General features: G+C 47.5%; 1 protein-coding gene across 1 annotated transcript in view; it reads left to right on the top strand.

Moving 5' to 3' along the window:
• The first annotated feature begins 939 nt into the window (after positions 1-939).
• Positions 940-18,445, top strand: part of Gpr160 (G protein-coupled receptor 160) — a 49,103-nt gene continuing 31,597 nt past the window's right edge. Inside the window, exon 1 of the mRNA XM_087899611.1 lies at positions 940-1,151. The gene's annotated coding sequence lies outside the window, so the exon portion shown is untranslated. The remainder of the gene's footprint in view (positions 1,152-18,445) is intronic.

Raw genomic sequence — 18,445 nt, 5'->3', positions numbered from 1 at the left:
GATTTTTAAAAATCAGAATTTATAGTGCACTAAAGCAATTGCCTAGCGGCACAGGCGTCTCAAGTCATGTCGCCTTGGGAACATCCTCATCTGCAGACAGTTGCCAAATGTAAACCTGAAAAACTGGCGGCATGATGCGAGCACCTCAGGCTGGGCTTGGGTCTTCAAGGTCTGGCACCGGAAGGGGTCTCCTGCACCCTGAAACCCCTGCAGCCTTCTGCTGGCTCTATCTTTTCCAGCCTCACCGGCAGGGGACGTCCTACGCAGTGTCTAGGGAGTGCGTGCTCACAAGCCAGAGCCTGCTTTTTCCAGTATGAGCCAGATGGGCGATCTCTGCGTGGACTCAGGCAGCTTACCCAGAGGGCTCTAGGCCAGACTGGACTGAAAGAAAAGAGGAGTGTCCAGATTGCTCTGTTAATAGCCTGGGACAGGAAGGGAAGGGGTGGGCGGGGCGAGCGGGGGTGAGCTCCGCCCCTTGTGGCTCACCTGGGGTGAGTGGAACGGAGGTGGGCGGGGCGAGCGGAGGTGAGCTCCGCCCCTTGTGGCTCACCTGGGGTGAGTGGAGCGGAGGTGGGCGGGGCGAGCGGAGGTGAGCGGCGCGCTGCCCCGCCCCTCGGGCGTCACGGGGTTGGAGGCTTGAAGCTGCTAGCGCTAAGCGGGTGCTGACTAGCGACAGCCAAAGTGAGCCCACGACCCTTGGGGGCCACTTGACTGTCGCGTCGCGAGGAGGTTTTCCCTTCCCGGGACTCGGGGTGGCGCCGCGCCGCGGTGGGCTTCAGCAGAGCCGAGGCGGACGAGGAGCAGAGTCCCGCGGTCGGCCGGTCCGCACGCCGCGGTTCCCAGGCTTTGGCAGCAGAGGGGTGAGGTGGGTGTGTCTCGTTCCTCGCTGGCTTTTTGGCACTCGCCCGGGCGTACCCGGGTGCTGCGCCTGAACCTTGGGCTCTGCCGGGCGGTTGGTACTGGAGCGCGGCGACTGGCTCTGGACCCGCCCTGGGAGAGCGGGGTTGAAGCTACTTCTGCGGAGGTGGGCGAGCGGTGGCACCCCCCCCCCATACACACACCCCTGGACTGCAAGGAGAAGGAAACACACCCGCTTCAGCTCCAGCTTATGCAAATGATCCGATAAGGGCGTTGCTGCTCACATCCCAGAGGTAAATAACGCCCGTGGTTAGAGGACACACGAAGGTGGTATCACGTGTGCTTTATATTTGTGAATAAAAATGTAAACATTGATACATTGACAGGACCTATGCCTAGCCTTTCGTTATGAATCAAGTTTTTAAAGTTATTGGAGGTCGACTCCTATGAAAACTGCAGGGGTTGGAAACCTGTTTCGACTGTGTCCTGTGTGGTTTTGGAACGTTCTGAAATTTGAGGAAATGTTTTTAGTTTTAGAAAGGGTATCATCCTTACCTTTAAAAAAATTTTTTAAACACTGTGTGCATGCCTGCCTCTCTCTCTCTCTCTCTCTCTCTCTCTCTCTCTCTCTCTCTCTCTCTCTCTGTGTGTGTGTGTGGGGGGGGGGGGGGGGTCTCTCTGTTGAAGTAAAAGGACACGTTTTGGAAATAGTTTCTCCACATGCGATCGTAGTTGAAACTCAGTTGTTCTGACTTAATGGCAAGAGCCCTGAACCTGACTTAATGGCAAGAGCCCTGAACCATGTTGCTGGCTTCATAATTACATTACTTAAAAACTGATTTTTTAGGATTACTGACTGAACTTGACATAAGGATTGAGAATTTGATTCAAGGTTTAGGGTGCAGGAGTGCACTGGGCCATGAGAGGTTAGCAGCCAATGACGGATGTTCGGCATGCAAGTCTTGTCTGTTTTTGCATGTGTTGGGTCTTTTAAAAGTTGCCACACTGCCTTTCTCTTTTGTTTTCCAGAGAATAAGTTCAGCCCTATACAGGTGTCTCTAGTTTCAAAGCCTTTCATATATCAATTATTTTTCATAAATTGGATGTGAATACTGCCTCGTCAGACTGATCCAAAAAGATCATAGTCTCTCATCTGTCTTACACAGGCTTACAGGTGTTTGTTAAGTGGATCAAGTTCATGCAGGTGGGTGCTGGCTCAGCTTTTTCTGAACACACACCATTGGCAAACCTGGGGGTTAGGCTGCCTCCAGTCAGGCGGTTTGTATCAAATGTGTTAGCATTTTTTCCAGTGGCTCAAATCCCCTCTGAGTTATACTCAGCAGAAAAATAGAACTGGGCTTTGGGTCTGGCTCAGCGGTAGAGCGTTTGCCGGTCACGCTCCAGGGCCTGGGCTGGGTCTCCAGCACTTTCAACTCCCCAGAAGAGACCAGAGTAGTGAGCTACACGTGTCCTCTTGGGATCATGTGCACTTCTGGAACATTCTGTATGTCAATAGCTTTGTAATGATGGACACAACATAAGATGAGTGAGGATGTACTTAACCCTTGAAAAGATCTGTATTTTTTTCCGTATTGATTCCATTTTGCTCTCAGGATCACGAAACAAACATCCAGCCAAGAACTGACTCCCGCAGTCACATGGTCCATGCTGTTCTTTTCTTTTTGTTTGTGTGGAGAGATAGTTATATTCGTCTAAATTATTTTTCTTCAGATTCTATCCTGTAATTCTTACCAGGCTCTGTCATACTTGATTGGCAATTTGTGAAAGTGTAGATTCCAAGATGGAACTGTTGAAGTACAGTGGATGAAGACAGGGAAGGCAGACTCCGCAGCAAGAACCGTTGTTCTAAGTAACTTCACTACAGCTGGATTGAATGTTCCTTTGATTTAAAAAGAGGCACCAGAGAGAACTGTGCCTGTGATTGTGGATTGCTGAAGTGTTAGAAAAATCACCCCAAAGGGAAATACGAGTTTATTCTTGAGTCAGGTATGAAGGACCACGGTCTAGGAACACAGATTCAGGCTTCCCAAATACATGTTCTAATGTGGAAATGGTTTCATGATGTTTTTATAGTTAGAGGACAAAGGAAAGTCATAACTTAAGTCACTTAAAAGCATGCATTGCAGAAACATCAGTTAGGCAATCGCAGCAAAGACGGGAGAGCCCTGCCTGATGCTGGCTGATCGGCCTTAGCTCTGGGGTGATGAAAGTTAGCGGCCTACTAAGTTAATACAGTCCAGAGAATTTTACTGAGAGTCACAAGGCCATTAGACCAGAGTTGGGCAATGAGTGGTTGTTCAGGGGACTAAAGATAGCACAAAATGATTGGAGTCTAGATCTGCAGACATGCTAGCTCTCCAGTCATGGAGTTCTCATCAGCTAAACTGTTCACGGGTATGGTGGGTTTCTGGATGTTTTGTTTGTTTTGTTTTTCCTTTCTGGGAACCTGGTTCACAGTACCTCAGTAAAATCAGTTGGCATATGGTTCTGTTTTCATTGTATGAATGAAAGAAATATGCAATGGTTGCCAGGCACTTAGATCCATAAACCCACTCCCTTAGTTTCCAAGAAAATAGGAAACCAAAGGTGACAGACTCATTTACAGTTTTGCTGAAATGAGGTGGGAGGTCTGTGTGACTTTTCACCCCACTGCTTGTGGCCCTCTCACCGTAAGGGAAGGGTTGGACATAAAGGCTGTAGCATGTAGACTTTGACCCACACTAAGTTACCAAATCCTTCCTGTTGGGGAAGGAGGCCTCGGCCACAAGTTACCTCACTGTCTCTGCATTCTGTTACTTGGCTGATGCAATGGACCCTTAAGGAGCCCCATTCTTTAAAGAGAAGGGTTTCAATGGTTTGGGGTCTGGTAAGGTAACATCATCACCCATTTCAGGCCTGTCAGAATTCTTTGTCAGTAAACCCTGTTTCTTTTCTTTTCTTTTTTTTTTCCCTGTTTTTTTTTTTCAAGACAGGGTTTCTCTGTGGCTTTGGAACCTGTCCTAGAACTAGCTCTTGTAGCCCAGGCTGGCCTCCAACTCACAGAGATCCGCCTGCCTCTGCCTCCGGAGTGCTGAGATGAAAGGTGTACACCACCACCACCCGGCTAGACCTATTTCTTTAAGAGATACAAAATATCCTTTTTTTAAAAAAAAATAACCCCCCCTTTTTTTTTTAACAAAACTGCTCATGACAGTTTAAAATTACCCACAAACTAGAAAGAGCAAAGTTCTCTATACAAAGGAAAATACTGATGTACTATATAATACTAAATAATATGTATAATATAGATCTCAGAAGCATTATGCTAAGTGGATTAATTAATACATAAACACCTACATTTAAAAAATAATTTTATTCTTTGAGAGTTTCATATAGTAAATTTTGATCATGTTCACCCTGTCCTGCTCCTCATCTTCACCTCCCTACCCACCCAACTTCTACTTTTTCTTTTTTCTTTTTTTGTAAGCCCATCCTGTCCAATTTATTGCCCAACTACTCTTGGGTGTGAGCCCTGCCCTGGAATGCGGCTGACCTACCAGGAATCATGCAGTTAAAAAACCCTACTCTCTCTTCCAGCAGCTACAGCTATCAGATGCTAACAACTCTTGGACTACTGATGAGGTTTTATGCCCCCATCCCCCAAGCAGGCTGTCTTGAGCTTGTGCAGTTTTGTGCATGTTATCACAGATGCTGTGAGTCCGTCTGGTAGTGTCCTGTTGTATTTTGAGAACACTGTGTCTTTGATGTTATCTGCCATCTTGGTGCCTACACTTTGTCCCCCTTCTTCCTTGAAGATCCTGATCCTCGGGGAAAGGAGTGTGACATAAATATCCCATTTAGATATTTTACTGAGCACCCCAGCCTCTTGTTGTCTGCATGGTGACCAGCTGAGGATCTCTGTGCTAATTGTCTTCTACTCAGGAAGCTTGTCTGAGAGGCTGGGCGATGTACTCATTGATGGGGAGAGCCGAGAGTGATTAGGGGTCGCTTTAATACTGTATCCATTTGGCAGAACAGTAGTGCCAGGTTCTCCCTAGGAGCTGTCTAGCCACAGTGTCAGGTCTGCGGTCCATCTCATGCAGTCAGGAAGTGCTTGCTCACGCCATAACCACTGTGCCACTGCTGGTGCCACTGGTGTATCCGTGGACATACCTTGTCGGACCATTTCTGATTGTAGTTTTCAGGGTCCACAGTTCGGTGCATGCATAGTACTTCCCAGCAGTACAGAAGCTAGCCAGGTGGGGTGAAGCTTCCCGTTGAGTACCAGCTAGATCAAGCATGTAATGTTTCCAGCAATAGGGTCTTACTGCCCATTTCTGAAGAGTAACCAAGAGCATTAGCAGTAGTCTGTGCTGTTTGGGGATCTCTGGAGCGCCATTGGTTAATACAGAGTGACCTTCTGTATCTTTTCTGTAAAGGTCATCAAACTTAGGATCCTTAAAGCCTGCTAAACACCCTAATTTTTGTTTTATTTTGTTTTTCAAAACAGGGTCTCTCTGTGCAGCTTCGGCTGTCCTAGAACCCATTTTGTAGACCAGGCTGACCTTGAACTCACAGAGATCTGCCTACCTCTGCCTCTCCAGTGCTGAGATTAAAGGCCTGTGCCACCTATTTTTTTTTTGACAGCCAGAGTGACCCCCCAGAGTATTAGCGTGAGATCACAATTACATAACTACCCAACACGGTTTTCTCCCGAGTCCTCTAAAAGAAGATGTGGAGAGAGAAAGTTGCAGGTCCCTCCATAGCAAGGCAATGGCCTGATGCTTTTTCTCTCCGGATAGATAGTGCTAAAAGCTGTTATAGCCCTACAGATGTGGCACCATCTTTCATCTGACTTGTTTACCTAAAGGGGATAAACACATTAGAAAGGCACGTTGGTGCCCTTGTTAGCCTGGATGTGAGAAGGGGAGGAATGGCAGCCAAGTCAGCAGCCATGTTTGCAAACACGGCCGTCATCTGCCTCAACCTTCTCGCCTGGGAGTGTGGTGGGGAGGGGTTGGTTTCCTTTTTTCTTTCCTTCCTTTCTTTTTTACTTTATTTAATTATTTTTTTGATTTATTTTACATACTGACCACGGGTTCTCCTCACACTTTGATTTTCAACGAAGGGTGACATTGTGGTCTCAGGGAGCCAAAAGTTGACTTGGAGTCATTTTTTTGTTTGTTTTTTCTTTCTAAAGATTTATTTCCCTTTATGTATGTGTATGTATTTCTGTTGTGTATGCCATGTATGTGTGGGTGCCTGAAGTGGCCAGGGGAGAGTGTTGGGTATGCTGAACCTGGAATTACAGATGATTGTGAGCTACTTAACAAGGGAACCAAACTTGGGTCCTCTGGAAGAGCAGCAAGCACCTCTGACCTCTGAACCATCTCTCCAGCCCTCTTTGTTGTTGTTGTTCTGATACAGTTCCCACGTAACCCAGGCTAGCCTCAAACTCTTGTCTGTACCTGAGATGACCATGAACATCTGCCACACCTGCCTGCACCTCCTGCTATGGTCCTGTTCTTGGCTTTCCGTAGTCCTGGGGGTTAAACCCATCGTCTAATGTGTGTGGTAGGCAAGACATCGCCCAGTGGCTCCAATGTTCTCTTCCTCTTACCACTTTTTAAAAGGATGGAAGAAGAAAAATTTAACTAAGAGTCCATGTTAGCCTTTTTATTAATTATACAACTTTTAGTTGTTGAGACAGAGTTTTCCTCTATAGTCCAGGAACTCACTTATATACCCCAAGCTAGCCTTCAGCTTATGGGCAATCCTCCTTCCTTGGCATCCCGAGTGTTAGGATTACAGGCATGAGTCATCTTGCCTGGCTCCCCACCTGACGTTGTCTAGGGCGGGGTGGAGGTATGTGTATGTACACTGCTGTGCTCACCCGTTCATGTGTCTCTGGAGGCCGGGGGCTGGTATCAGGCATCTTCTGCCGTTCTCCACCTTGTGTTTTGAGAGATGGTCTTACTGAACTTGGAGCTCACCATTTCGAGTAATCTAGCGAGGTTGCAAGCCCCCAGGTCCACCTGTCTCTGCCGCAACTCCATGCCTCGCCACGCCTGGCTTTTTCACAGAAATTCTGGGGACCGGAACTCAACCTCCTCAAGCTTCACCCACCAATCTACCCCACCAGTCCTCTTAACAAACGTACTTAATTCTCACAGATCCGCCTTACACCAGGTACCACATCACAGCCTGTTTTTGGAAGGGAATCATGCTTAGAAGGCTTAGTGGTTACCTTGATGGCCTGTGACTGCAGCCTTAGGGCAGAGGCCTGAGCCCAGCAGTCTGAACAAGCCAGGCTTACCCCCTGCCTTCCCCTCCCACCACATCCCTACAGTCCAGTTTTTAAAAAGCAAGTAATGATAAAGAAAGGGGACTCAGTCACCATATTGGGAAGAGGGACAGACAAAGGGTCTAATGGTCCCAAGTTCATCTTCAGGGAAACATTTAACTTTAGGTTTAAATGGAGTGGAGAAGGAATCGAGACTGGGGCAAAAGATATGTGTGCATAATTAAGCAAGGGGTTAATCTCTGATCAAGGGGGTCTGGTTGGCCAGGGTCTCAGTTCTGGTTCTGCAAGGTGGTCTGAGGAAGTTGTTACCTCTCTCGTCACTTTAGGGAAGCAGTCTGGTTCCTGCAGGGTGATTACTTCTGCTCTTCAGAGGAGCCTCACCCAACAGAGATGTTGCCTTTATCTTGAGAGTAATCTGTCCTGTGAGGGTTCCCTGACCCTGGATGCCTTCAGTCTAGAATGAATGAGTCTAGGGAATGAGCGAGGTTAGGTGTAGTGATGTTTCATTTGTATTTTAATAAATAAAGTTTGCCTGAAGGTCAGAGAGTAAAACAGCCCCACTGGTCAGCCTACAGACCAGGCAGTGGTGGCACACACCTTTAATCCCAGTAGCCACACTAGTTTGCCATAAAAACCTGGCAGAAGTTGTGCACGCCTTTAATCCCAGCCCTAGAGAGGAATATAAGACAGGAGGAGACAGCTCTCATTCAGTCTCATTCTGAGATTCCTAGAGGCAGGATTGTCATTTCAGACTGAGTCAGCGGCTGGCTGTTTTGTTTTTCTGACCTTCAGGTTGAACCCTAGTTCCTATCTCTGGGTTTTTATTAATGGTGCTACGGCTTAGATAGACAGCTACCCCTGGAGTGGGTGGCATTCATGTGGGTGTCTGAACCAAAGTGAAGGAAGCACAGCACCAGGCTTTCCTCCGGGTATTCTGCAAGCCTTGGCACCTTTACCAAAAGTAGACTCTCTGCCTGGTACAGGAGCCTCAACCGAACCCTCACTGTGAGAAGTGAGGGCTGCATTGTTCCCAGCCTCTCTGCAGTGCCACAGGTACTCTAGGATCTCCATTATGCATGAGCTGTCCATCTAGGCGCTAGCTCGATAGCGCAGACTCTCCCACCAACCCTCCGTGGTGACACACTAGGGACCCGAATCAGGGCCAGCCAGATGAGTTAAAAAGGAAACTGAACCTGCGTTGAACAACAGATTTGGACCCAAGAGACGGCTCAGAGGGTCCATCTGAGTTCCCAAGCCCCACAACCTGACTTCAGCCCCCAGAAATCACATGGTAGAAGAGAGCTTGCTTTTGCAAGTTGTCCTCTGACCTCCACACACGTGCCATGACACATGCTTGAGTATGCACATGTGTGCACATGCACACTCAAAATAAATGTTTTAAAAAGAAAAGAAAAATAGTTTTTTTTTTACATGATCTGTTCTTCTAAGATATGTTCAAGGGAGTACTGAAGCTCCACCTCTGCGATGAAAGCCGCTGGGTTCTTGTTCCCACAGGTCTCCACTATCCCCCAAAGTGTCTGTCACCCTCACGTTTCTTCCTCTTTCAGTAAGTATATCAGACATGTGGGCAGGGAGCAGTTGCACAGGTTTGGGAGTGGTGAGCTGGTGGCAGAGGCTGTGGTACAACAGTCGAACCCATTAACTTGTTTGTTGCCAGGCTATCAAAACTGGTGTCCCCCAGTTTACTATCAGGACAGAAAGAACTAGTTGGGTATAATGGAGCACATGCCTGTAATTCCAGCTGCTCTGGTTACTGAGGCAGACTCATAAACAAGTTCAAGGCCAGCCTGGGCCATGTAGCAAAATCCTTTCTCAAACAAACACAGGGGCTGGGGCTATAGGGCCATGGTAGAGCACTTGCCAACATCCTCCAGGCGCTGGTGCATGTTTACATATAAGGGACACACATGTGGAATGACATGTTGGCACATGTTTGCATGCATGTGGGGGCCTTAGGATGATGTCAGCATTGATCCTCAATCACCCTTGCCCTCTTTTTATTAATCAGGGTTTCTTAGTCAAACCTGGAACTCCCATTGTGGCTAGCTTGCTCCAGCGATCCTGTCTCCACCTTCTAAAGCTGGAATTTCTAGCTGGCTGCCATGCTCCCGTTACTTACTTGGGTTCTGGAGACTCAAAGCCCAGTACTGATTCTCACTCAGCAAGTACTTATCCACCGAGCCATCTCCCCAGCCCTCCAGTACCAGGGAAAACAAAAATAAAACCTAAAGGGCCAACCAAAGGTAAGTGCCGAGGCTCCTGACCTTGGAGAGTGGGAGAAGGCTGTGTTTTATTCCGCATGTGCCTGTGTTGGGAGAACACAAGTTCATTTGCTGTGCTGGCTGGCTTTATGTCAACTTGTCAAAAGCTCAAGTCGTTCGGGAAGAAGAAACCTTAATTGAGAAAGTGCCCCTCCCCAAGTTGGCCTGCAGGGAAGCCTACGGTGCACTTTTTAAACTATAGATTGATGTGGGAAGGCCCAGCTTACTGTGGGTCGTGCCAGCTCCAGACTGGTGGCCCTGAGGTGTATAAGAAAGCAAACTGAGCATACTGTGGGGAGTAAGCAGGAAAGCAGCAGCCCTCCATGGCCTCTGCTTCAGCTCCACCTGATATCCCTGGATGAAAGCCTGCAGGCAGTGAGCTGGAGTCAGCCCTTTCCGGCCCATGTTGCCTCGGCCATGGTGTTTATCCCACCGAGAGCCCCACGGGGAGCAGTCACCACCCTCACGCTCGTCTGCTTCTCTGGGGTACGTGATGCTCTAGCTGTGCTCAGGTATAGTTGGTGTTGGGGGCCTCGGGGTGGGGAAGGGGTGCCCGTGATAGCACGTCAGAAGGTAGGGCTAGTGCACCCTGGGAACTCCAGCCTGATTCTGGGAGCAAAGTGGTCCTGAGGCTGGGTCCCGGAATTAACCTGAACCGGATCCCAGGCATGCTGAAGGGCTGCCAGGATTTGCCCCTCCCCGTTTCTGCTCTGCCCACCTGACTCCGGTCAGCTGCAAGTCTACGTCTATATGTTGCTTAGGCATGGCTTCTCAGAAAGCTTGGCGTGGATGAGGAACTGAGGCACTGGCCCACAGTCCAGCTTCCCAGATGCTTCCGCAAGTCAAGGCTCAGGTGGCTGGATTTCCTCAATTCGAAACTTTCTGTTAAGGTCATGGGGTCGGTGTTCTCGTCCCTGCTGTGTCTGCAGTTTCATCACAGTTTAAGTTCTCTTCAGAATATGGTTTCCTTCCCTGGAGCCCTTGAGTTCCACAGGCCTGGGCACGCACAGAAATGGAATGGTTTCGGGAAAAGGTACTGTCCTGAGGTCTTTGTCAATAGACTCCCTGCAGGAATGTCGTCTGGATAAGAAAGCCCTTACCGAAGGGCTGCAGATGGAATTCCTGCTTAGGCCCACATACATAAACCTGTCTTCTAGACACACAGGTTTTTAAACAGCAGTCAGTGGGCTGGTGGTTGACCTTCCAGGTGCTCTGGGATGCAGGTTGGACTGTGTGCTCTGTCAGGATCTCCTTGGCCAAGTGAAAGAGGGTTGCCTGACTGTTGGCTTGAGAACAAAGTAAGAGAAAGCAATCTGGAGCGAGGACTCGGGTGTGGGGGGACTGGGGTCTGGGTTTCCATCCCTCGGTGTATTTACTGGTCTTCCTGTGTTCAGCCTCTCCTTGTCATGTCTCTTGTATAACACAGTTCGCAGCAGTGTCCTCCTTGGAGATGAGCCTCTGTTGGTGCCTGTGCGGTATAAGGTCATGGGGGTAAGGCATTCCCCCATGTGGCTCATTCACGTTCTCCACCTCGTAATGCTGGAAGGAAGACAGAAAGTTACAGGTGCTCTCCAGCTCTAGCCTGTCTTTGTAGAAGGGTCTGTGGGTTGCCCCACGACAAGCGGTGTTGTGTGCTTCATGTATTGGCAGCTTTGAAGTGGGTGCCATGTGCACCCGTGTCCTGGTCTTAGGCTCTGCTGTTTGGGAAAATCCCCTCTGACTGTGACCGTAATGGAAACCCGCCCTCCGTGTGTGTTCCTGAGAGCACCAATGCTCACTAAGTCCAGTGTGAAGAGCAGGCTGTCAGTAAAGAGTAAGAACCTGGCAGGGATTTGGGGTGGAGTGGTATTTGTGCTGACTCGTGGGATATGCGTACCTCACAGGTATCATGAGGACCAAGAACAGTTTTTGGAATCCTGACGTGGGCACAGTGAAGAACGCCATCAAACTTGTTTCTGATAGAGAGCGAGCGAACAGCTCCCACCTGAAAGGGAGCGAGAGCGTGCAGTGAGCTGTGAGTGACCTTGGTCTGGGAGCAGATTCTGTGTTTCAGTGTGAAAAAAGCCTCGTGAAGTCTCTAGAGGCACAGCGCAAAGAAGCCACAAATCAAGATTCTTTTCAAATAGTTAGTGACTGTGTCAGATAGGTGGCTTATAGCAAAGTGGGGGCAGCTCTGCCATAGGCCTCAGACGCTACCACCCTCAGCCCTTGGACGGCTGGAAACTATGGGTTTGCTCGTACAGGCCAAGGATTTTTATCTGTTAGTCACAGGACGTTAGGCCAGACACAGAGGTAGCCGAGGAATGACTATTTGGGATTAAAGCTAGCCCAGGATTGCTGCGGCCAGTGCAGCCTGGATAGCCAAGACTGGCGGGGGGTGCCGGGATTGAGACGCAGAGGCTTCTTTGCAGGTGGAAGAATGGAAACCTTTATTTTGCCCAGCAACCTTTTATACCTCTACTCCTTCTGTGGAGACCCACCGGCCAGAAAGAACACAAACATCCTTGTCAATTACAGACCACAAGGAAGTTCCCCTGCAGGTGGATCACAACACAGGATCATTGTAATTAGGTTATGAACTTGCAACATTCTGCCCTACACACAACACTGGAGCTCATCCGTCAGCCAGACTTTGTGCTGTTTGTGTCTAGACGTTCTTACACAGTTTGTAATGGAAGCTCCGGAGCAGGGTACAATTTACTTTTGAACTTGGAAAAGTATTGTATTATTAACCAGTAGTCCCACTTTGAGTATTAAGCATCTTCTATCCTCTTACAGTGCTCTCTGGTGTGTGACTGTCAGTAGCATCTGTCACTGTTGGCTGTGCTGCCTGGAAGGAGAAAGGGAAATGAACTGAGGCTCTTGGGAGAAGCAGCCTGGAAGTGGGCATCAGACTGGGCGTTATCTTCCTTATCAGAGGTAGTGCCGTGCCTGTACATTGCCTACGTCTTTAAGGCGTCCATGAGAAGTGTCTGCTTCTGGGGAGTGAGCTAGCCTGGTCCTGCCTTCCCAAGCCTTGAATAGTTTCCAATCTGTCCCCTGGCCCTGCCATGTTTCAGGGACATCCTCACCTCCTAATCCTAACCCTGCCTTCGTTCTTTCCTGTTCTACAAAGTTTAAAAGGAAGTGAATATTTTCTAAGTGAAATGCTTCACAGGTTTGTGCGTCATCCTTGTCCAGGGACCGTGGTAGCCTCTGTCCTTCCACCTTTAGTTTACGTACTGCTGAAATGCTTTAAACCCGGTGTGATGAGCAACCACCTCCAGTGCCAGCTTAAGAGATGCCGAGGAGAGTCCTCAGGCTTGTCCCTGGTGTGACTGTGATGATGTTTGCAGAGGGGACAGCAACTGAAGGTGGGCTTGGCCCAGGCAGAACAGAAGCCGAAGAAGAGGGAAGCCATAGCTACTCGTTCTCTCTCTCTCTCTTTCCTTACGTCTGTCATACAGTGGGCAGCCTCCCTCCACTATGCCCTTCCACCAAGAGGTTTCTGCCTGCCATGGGAGCAGTGGAGCCAGCTGACCATAGACTAAACTCAAACCATGAGCCAAAATAAATGTTACCTTCAGTAAGATGATTTTAAAAAAAATTGTTGTTGCTGTTGTTGTTATTGGTGGGGTGGGTGTGTATGGTGTAAGCGTATGAATGCCAGCATACATGTGCCACGGAACATATACAGAGGGCAGAGAGCTACTTTAGAGAGTCAGTTCTGGGGCTTCAACTCAGGTTATCAGACTTGTTCAGGAGCGCCTTACACACTAGGCCATCTCACTGGCCCAAGATGATGGTTTTTCCTGCTCTTTCTCACAGCAACAAAGTGACTAATACACATGCTTTACCCCTCCCAAGGATCCTAAGATACTAACATTTGGTATATTTCCTTCTTCGTTTAAGATAGATTCCTGCTGTAGCCCTTGTGGGCCTCAGGCACAAGGTGATGTTTCTCTGTCAACCTCCCAAGGGCTAGAATCACAGGTATAATCCAGCTTTCCCCCTAAACTTAGTACCTTTAACAACAACGTTGCCATTTTTACCCAGTTGTCATGCCATGACTAAAGTTTACCATTCTGTTTCTCCATGCTTTGTAAATATTAATAGCCTCATGGCCTTTCAGCAGTTTTCAACCATTCTCTTAAAAATTAGAGGGCTGGGGCTCCAGCATAGTAGTAGAGCATTTAACATGTGCAAAGCCTTGAGTGTGAACCCCAGAGCTAAAATAATAATAACAATAAAATTAAATTTAATTATTTATGCCATTGCTCATTTTTATTTTAAATTATTCTGTATTGAACATAATAAATCTTTAATCCCATTTCAGAGTATTCAAGATGGTTGTTGTGGTGGTTTGAACAGGAATGGCCCCCGTAGACTCATGTGTTTCAATGCTGGACCAATAGGGAGTGGCACTATTAGGAGGTGTGGCCTTGTTGGAGGAATTGTGTCACTGTAGGGTGGGCTTTGAGGTCTCACATGCTCAGGCTACTCCCACTGTGGCACACAGTTCACTTCCTGTTGCCTGCAGAGCAAGAGATAGAACTCTCAGCCGCTTCTCTGGCACCTTCTCTGCCTTGTGTTGCCTTGCTTTTCCACCATGACAATAACGGACTAAGCCTCTGAACTGTGAGCTAGTTCCAATTAAATGATTTCCTTTATAAGAGGTACCATGGTTTTGGTGTCTCTTTATAGCAATAGTAACCCTAACTAAGACAGTTGCCTTAAAAAATAATTATGTATTCAAACATTCTGCAGAATTACAAATGTACTTTACCTTATGGAATATGTAAGATGGTATAAAAAGTAAATTGTGCCTGTGTTCACCTGAAGATGGCCATCTTGGGTTAGTGACAGGGGCACCCACCTTATCTGGGAACTTGATAAAGTGCAGACTCTTAAATCAACTTCAACAAACATTGAACCAAGATCCTTCTCTTAACTGTGCCGCATTTTACCCTTCCTGAGGATCCAGGGGAATTCTGTCAAGCCTGCTTATGAAAGGCCTACTGTGCATGGCTTCGTCTTCCGGCTTCCGTCCCTGGACTGTTAATGACAGTCTTTTCCTGTTTGTTTTCTTTCCCCACAGCATGTATCTCATGACTTCAGGAAATAGTCTCTCTACTGACTGTGGCATAGTTCGTTTGACTGATTCCCATTGTTAGCAAGTTGTTTTGATTCTCAGCAGGGAGGGTATTTTATGGCTGTTGGAAATACACCAGAATGAACTGGTCCGGTGGTTCCTTCCCCACTTCCTTTTACTTAATTCTTGGAATGCTGCTATTGGACCAAAGGTACAATTGCTATAAATATTCTTTATATCCTCCAGGAGTGTGCAAAGTGCCCCATGTTAGCCCAGGCCTGTGTGAGTGGTCTACAGACAGGTGCGGGAGCAGAGCTTATATCTCCATTTTTGTCGTGCCTCCAGGACTGGCTCAGAGCAGACGCTGAGGTTATTCAAGGGTGAACGGAGGAGGGAACGTAAGTGACAGAGGGTGGCAGAGTTCTTTCCGGGCCGAGTCCTGTGTGGTCACAGATACCACTGGCTGGGAAGTGGCCTCTTCCGTGGTTTGTGTGCTGTGTGCACAGTTCAGACTTTCCTTCCAGTGTCCCAGGGTGCAGGAGTGAAGGCCACCTGTAGTAATTGCCTGTGTGAAGTGACTAGTCTGTAATCCCCAAGTCTGTAGAATGTGACGGTAACCAGTCTTGGGTTTGCTTCCTAAGTCTGATACTATTAGGTTTCAGAACACCGGGTGCTCATGGTATGTAAACTTTATTCTGGAAGATGTCCTAAGATTTTTCTTTTTGATAAAGAAAAAGTCAACTGTCATCTCTATAAATGTGATTCAATTAGAGTTTGAACTTGAATGCACACACAGAAAGGGGGGGGGGAGGAAGGAGAGGGAGGGAGGAAGGGAAGGAAACAGGGAAGTAGGGAGGGAGGCAGGCCAGAGCGTGTTTTGAGATTCATCTCTGTGACTCTATGTTTAAGAGTGAGTGTGGTGTATGCATATGGTTTCTCTATCATAGTGACTCTCAATCTGTGGGTCATGACTCTTTTGGGGGTTGAATGACCTTTTGACTGGGGTCACCTAAGACCATCAGAAAACACAAATATTTACATTACAATTCATAAACAGTAGCAAAATTACACTTATGCAGTAACATCGAAAATAGCAACACGAGGAGCTGTAGTAAAGGGTTGCGGCATTAGGAAGGCTGAGAACCACTGGGGTACCACTTTTTGCCTTATTCCCTTGAGACAGGGTCTCTTACTGAACCTGGAGATAGATTAGTGCCAGTAAACCCACGCAAATCTCCCATAGTACTGAATTACAGGTGTAACAGCCATACCCAGCCTTTTACATGGTTGCTGAGGATTTGAACTCAGATCTTCATGGCTGGTCAGCAGTTGTTCTTAGTTCTTACCAACTGAGCAGTTTCTCCAGCTCTTAAGTCATAAATTTAAAGATTTGTTTGTTTGTTTGTTCTGTATCCAGTGTTCTGCTGGCATGCATGCCAACACACCAGAAGAGAGCATCAGATTTAGCTAGATTTGAACCACAATGCAATTGCTGGGAATTGAACTCAGGACTGACTGGAAGAGCAGTCAGTACTCTTAACCTCTGAGCGTCTCTCCAGTCCCTCTTAAGTAGTTTTTATTAACAACTAATATTTTGTTCCTTAAATAGGTCATATTTTTCCATCTTTTGCAGCCCTCTGAGATAGCTTTATGAGCTATCATAAAGCTGCTGTAAACGTCCTTGTAGAAATATTTAAAACCATCTTGCTAAAGTCAAGTTACATGCCATTAAAGCCCACTTGTTGTAAATTCTTAAGTCTGTGTTTTTCAAGATTTGAGCAGTTGTCACCAAGATGCAATTTAGAAATTCCTATTGTCCCTAAACTTCATGTCCATCCTTTCTCTGCTAGCCCTGAGCCGCCAGCAGTCTGTTTGGTCTCATAAATACTAAGGCGTTTTATCCAAATGGAATCTTAGAACATGGTTTTGGGGACTTGACTTTAGATGGGGGAGTGTGTACGGGTGTGGGTGCTCATGGAGGCCAGAGGACAACCTCGCGTATTTCTCAGGAGCCTTTTCTGAGTGAGACATGTTCTTTCACTGGCCTAGGGAGCCCCCGTCTGCGCCTGTCTAGCTGGATTGCAAACACATCACCAGGCCTGGCTTTGTGTGGATGCTGGGGCTGAACTCAGGCCCTCATGATGACACACAGGTGCTTTAGTAGAGGAGACATCTCCCCAGAGTTTGACTTCTTAACTTCCATTTTTGAGGTTAATCTGTGTTGTAGAATATATCAGTAGTAGGCTATTCCTTTGTATTGTTAAAGGATTTGTTTTTATGAAATGACGTAATTTCTTATCTATTTATGAACTGGCAGGACTTGAGCTTGGTGATTCCTTTTGATTTTAAGACACAAATCCTGATGGGTCTCCAGCCAAAAGGCAAGGTCAGCTTGTTGCTTCTTGGCTTCTTTGATCTAACAGGTTTCCCCACACACACCCCCATCTGACTTCCAAGTCGTTTCTGGTAAATAGAATGATAGTTACTTAGTTTATATATCATGGCCATGGCAGCCACGGCACCAGAAGGTCCTCTAGGCCACGGCCTGAGAGGCCATCAGGGCCTTGACTGTGGGACTGTGAAGCCCAGATGATGATTGAAATACCGCCGCAGGAGAAGCTTCATTGTCCTTTACAGCCAGATGGAACACGGATCATGGACTTGCATAAACCACAGACCTCCACCTGGCCTCCCCAACATGGCCCCTGGTAGCACTATGGACCACGATCGTCAACATGGCCTCAGGCGGCAGCACAGGCCAAGCCATGCACATCAACATGGCCTCTAGCAGTAGCTCAGGCCTGGGACATGGACAGTGGTTCAGCTTCTCTCTACCGAGTGTGCACCACTTGGTTCTTCCGTCCTTCCCACCCCTCCATCGTGAATCCGCTCCTCCCAGTGGCACTGAGAACTAGCACATCCCTCAGTTTAGTTTTTACCCACACTATGTGCAAACGCCTAATTCCCACAAGTCTGCCTCCAGGCCTCTGGCCTCTGAAGCGCAGTAAATCCTGGCCCACTAAGACTTCTGCAGTCCCCGCCATGCCTCAGGTTTTCCTCTTCAGTGGTGGTGATGTGCTCCTGGATCTGGTTCTGCCGCTCGGAGAGGGAGTGGGTGCTGGAGTGCGCGGACTCAAAGCGCTGTATCTGGGCTGGGGTGGCAGCGGAGCTGCTCATGCTCCCCTGGCACGGCAGTTTTAATTGACATTTTCCTAAAGATGAATGATGTAGAGGACTTTTCCATCTGATCAGTAATCATTTTATGTGGTGAAATGACTACCTAAATTTTTGCCAGTCCTTTTTAAAACACTTATTTTTTAATTAAAGTACAATTACGTTATTTCCTCTGCCTCCTTCCTCCATTCCTTTCATTCCTCCCAGCTCCTTCTCAAATTCATGGCCCCTTTTTAATTATTACTATTACACATACACGCACACACACAGGGATGGAAATCTGCTAAATCATTTAGTTTTCCTTGTATGTATATGTTTCTAGGGCTGTGTAGTGATATTTATATTTTAATAAATAAAGCTTGTCTGAAGTTCAGAGAGGAAAACAGCCATATTGTCCAGCCTTATAGACCAGGCCGCAATAACACACACCTTTAATCCCAGTAGACACACTAGTTTGCCATAGAAACTATGTGTGGGTGGTGTGTGCCTTTAATCCCAGAACTTGAGAGGATTGTAAAACGGGAGGAGACAGCTCTCAGTCTCAGTTGCACTCTGAGATTCCTGGAGGCAGGATCGCCATTTTTGTACTGAGGTCGAGGTAAGAACCAGTGGCTGGCTGCTTTGCTTTTCTGACCTTCAGGTTGAACCCCTGTTTCTCTCTGTGAGTTTTTATTACCGTGCTTCAGGGCTAACCACTTAGATTGGACAGCCATTTTGGGAATACATTCCCGAGGAAGACTAACTCTCCATCTCAGC

The sequence above is a fragment of the Myodes glareolus genome, chromosome 20 (assembly GCF_982192425.1).
Source record: "Myodes glareolus chromosome 20, mMyoGla1.1, whole genome shotgun sequence".
NCBI classification, from domain to species: domain Eukaryota; kingdom Metazoa; phylum Chordata; class Mammalia; order Rodentia; family Cricetidae; genus Myodes; species Myodes glareolus.
This window is presented reverse-complemented; position numbering and strand designations above follow the sequence as displayed.